General features: G+C 39.1%; 1 long non-coding RNA gene across 1 annotated transcript; it reads left to right on the forward strand.

Annotated features, from left to right (window-relative positions):
• The first annotated feature begins 447 nt into the window (after window positions 1–447).
• LOC124169388 lies at window positions 448–3,057 on the forward strand. The gene is made up of 3 exons (XR_006867112.1): window positions 448–1,061; window positions 1,156–1,227; window positions 2,881–3,057. It is a non-coding gene; the product is annotated as an uncharacterized LOC124169388 (long non-coding RNA).
• Window positions 3,058–3,993: the final 936 nt, after the last annotated feature.

The raw sequence follows: 3,993 nt of genomic DNA on the forward strand, positions 1-3,993 counted from the left end.
GTACAACTTTACATTTTTACGTTATTCCTCAGTATGAATGAAATAGTAACCACCCACGTCCATTTGAAAACGTGTATTCAATACAGTTACTTTCCGAAACATGTTTATTCAGTAATCATAGCGCTACAGGGAGAACACTAATGAGAAATATGACAAATAATGAATGAACGAAAATTGATTTTCAATCATCTTTAATATTTATTGATTTATATGGTAAGAACATCATAAATTTCATATTGCATCAGACATCACATACAGCTTTAAGGCGAAAGGTGATTGCCCGGTAAACGCGTTTTCTAATTTAAGCGGTGATAATGAAAATATCGGAGTGAAATTTTCGCCATTGCATAAAAGTTAATGTATATGTTCTCCCTAGCTTATCCAAATTTACATAAAGTGGAAATTGCAATTTTAACACGTAGGAATTAAGTGAACGCGTTGTGTTAAGCAAAAACCAATCACAACGGGAAATACCCAGCTACGTTAATAGTCAATTGCGAGTTTTAAAACCAAGAAATACACATGCATTAAGTCATAAATTGCCGAATAATAATGACTAAAACAGGAGCCGTCGTAGGGCGTCGCTTGCGGCGAGGTGAGGGTACTAGAAGGACTTGATCGCTCGGCAAGAGGAAGGGGAGGCAGCGGTAGCACGGCAGGGGGAGGGGTCGGGTAGGGGAAGGAGCGTCCTCCCTCTTTCTTCGAAGCTTTGAGCTGCTTGATGGACTTAAAGGGAGGTAACGAACGACTCAGGAGCGCACAGGATAAGAAGTAGCATCTTGCAGTCGTGTGATCTTGTCACTTCTAGACAACTCCGAGAGAGTTATCGAGTTTCGATTTCTTCGGCTGGGGATTCTGGTCGCACTTTCTTCGATCGTGCCCATGCGACGCTAATTTTTTTCATTGTTGAATTTTGGTTTTGCCTGAGTCAAACAAGAAAGCTTATCGATGGAAACTACTAATTCTAAGAGGGACTATCGACGCAGCAAAAAGGGAGCCTTATTCCTGTCGGCAAAGAGGAAGAAGAGGTCAGCATAAAGTATCAGGAAGTGGCGAGTGAAGTGAGTATTCAGATATGGCAATACAATGCATATATTATTATCTATTTGTAGCCAATTTTTAATATTTATTAACGTTTATCCACCGACTTTTCAGGAAATTAAGTACCACTGTAGATAATCCATAATATTTAGACCCAACTCATCATTTGAATTCTGAAGGCTTAATGTAAGTATACAGCTGTTATTTCACATTTTTTCTTTGAGTAATAGTTTAAATACGAATTTTTCTAATACTTATGAAATCATTCTCCATTACAAAATCACATACCCCAATCAAAGAAAATCGACTTTTTTGCTGTAGAATAAGTACCATATCTAAGTTCCAAAGGATGTTCTTAGAATTATTCTTAGAATTCCACTTCTTTACGGTAAACAGGCTCATATTCCGTAAAGTTCTTTAGAAATAATATCCGTAAAATAAATTTATGTCCTGAGTAATACTTAATTTTCTATAACGCATGGTAATCGTATTCGGACTTCCTTTTGTGAAGCTTTGGAATAGACGGGATTTGGGAGGTGTATAGGGCGGACGAAAATAGATTGGTTGATAATTCTCTCTATGTTCTACGCTTCCGATATTATTGAAGGAAAAACTTAATTTTTCGCGTACCAAGTTCAAAGTAGCCTCCGCTGAGGTCTGATATTCTTCATTTAAAGTCTCATATTTGATCTTGAGACAAATTTAACTGCGCAGACGACAATTTAGCGAAAATCTATGTTTTTCCGCGGGTTGGCCTGTCAAATAAGAAGATAAAGATAAAATTTCCTTCCACTCAAATTAAGTATCTTTTATTTTAATTTTAGTCCATCCCGCTGTTGTATGCTTCAAATTATAGAGACAAAGACCAATCTTCCTAACACACACACACCGCACTTCGCACGAGCCTTGCGCGACCACACGGACCACATATCCTCCCATTTATCCGGCATGTGAGTCTCACTGCGCACTAGGGCTGGCAACGGCAGCGGCCGCTCGAACTGAGAGGGGAAATAGCGAGGGCAGGGGGACTGGCGTCAGGCAGTCGACACACCTGATCCAAACTCCAGCTCATATTCCGGAGTGTGGGATCATGTTACATGAATGGCTCAGAGCGTCTTGTCATGAGGATTCGTTTCACGTAATGGCTAGTCCAACTTGACAACACGATCGGAGTTAGGTTGAAATGCAAAGAGGGAAATAATTTTCACAATACTTTTGACACGCTAGATGACATACATGAATACATTTTATTTGGGATGAATAAATTACATCGTATGCTTTTGCTAGCAAGTTTGATGCAAATTAAACGCAATGAAGAATCCTTATTTTCTGTGTGATAAAGACTTCGTTTCTAGCGGACACAATCATGCACAAGGGACACTGCTAGAAAATAATATTTTAGCCTTGTTAATTATGGCTAAAAATTTGGCAATTAAGTACAATTCACTACTAGTTCAAACCCATCCAAGACGCCTTTATGAAGTATTGTCTTGCGCCAGATTCAATGAAAGCTTTTCCCTAGAGGTTATTTGAGACGAAAATTCGTATAGTTTCGCTGCACGATGGACAGAATACTCTCGGGATACATCACCTTCTGAAGAAGAATACTTTTACCCCAGGTTAATAAATACCTTGAATCCGTTCACGTTCGCTGTAGCTTTGAGCATTTGGCGTGCTGAACTCAAAGTTAATTAATTACGTTATTTCAATGATATAATTCCATCTGGGAATTGCAGCACACCCTTAGTTTATAATTTTCTAAGCTGCTTTATATGCTATAATTGCTGCATATAGTACTTGCTATTGCTTTAATACATATGGATTTGTTTTGTATTTCAGGGACTCATTGGACTTAAGTACAGAAGAAGTGCATAATCCGGGTCTTGATTCAGCAATCAGCCTGATTAATGGGAGATTTATCGTTGACAGACAGCATTTCTTGAGAGAAATTCGATCTCTTGAATTCCATCGAACGACGTGCCTACTAAGCAGTAATGGATATTTCAGACTATTGTCTACGTCCACAAAATCTTTTGTTTGGCGCTTGGATTTTCAGTGTCCTTTTTGTAAATTGAAAAGGACAGTATTTAGCGAACCCAGCCACCAAGATGTGGAAACTGAGGAGAAAATTGGGGAAAACGTAAATACTTCCTTAAAAATTGCAGACAGTGCAGTTTGGGGGTTTATGTCAACAGGAGGAGGGCATGCCAACTTAGAGGAGGCATTCTCTACCATAGGAATGCGTAGTATAGACAAGGCAACCTTCGGAAAATGCGAAGAAAAATTAGGATAGGTAAGGCTGATAAATGTGTGATTGGGCATCGCACTAAAAGGTTGCTTCACTTGGATGTTAGAAATAAATATTGTTCCATGTGCGCCTATTTAGAAAAAATAGGGGAATCGACTACTCGTGAGAAATGCTATAAAAATTGGAATTCCTCCTCGGGGGCTATGGAAGCCGATAAGGTTGTCAATGCATTTAGATCTAGCATGAAGCTGCATGGTTTGGAGTATCATTACCTTATTGGAGATGGCGACTCCACTGTAATGAAAAAAGTGAGGAAATTAGTTCCATAAGGTAGACATGTCAAAAAAAATGGAATGCGCTAATCATGCTGTGAAGTGCTACACCAAAGCTTTATTTAAAATTGTTGACGAAGGGCCCGATTTAAAAGCCATTTTAACGAGACAAAAAATTCTGCGATTAAAAAAAGCAGCTCGCGGAGCCATTGCGCATAATTCTACAACAGGAAATAGCGTTGAATCCTTAATTAATGACTTGAAAAATGGACCTAAGCATGTGTTTGGGAGTCACGCACAATGCCGGGATTACTTTTGCGAAGCTGCTGACAGGCACCTGAAGACTTTCAGTGCCGAAGAAAATGCTGGCCTAGAAAAAATTGAGTTGGCTTGAAGCCGCTTGTGCGCAAATCAGGGCAGTTAATTACCAAC

Source organism: Ischnura elegans, chromosome 12 (assembly GCF_921293095.1).
Source record: "Ischnura elegans chromosome 12, ioIscEleg1.1, whole genome shotgun sequence".
NCBI lineage: Eukaryota > Metazoa > Arthropoda > Insecta > Odonata > Coenagrionidae > Ischnura > Ischnura elegans.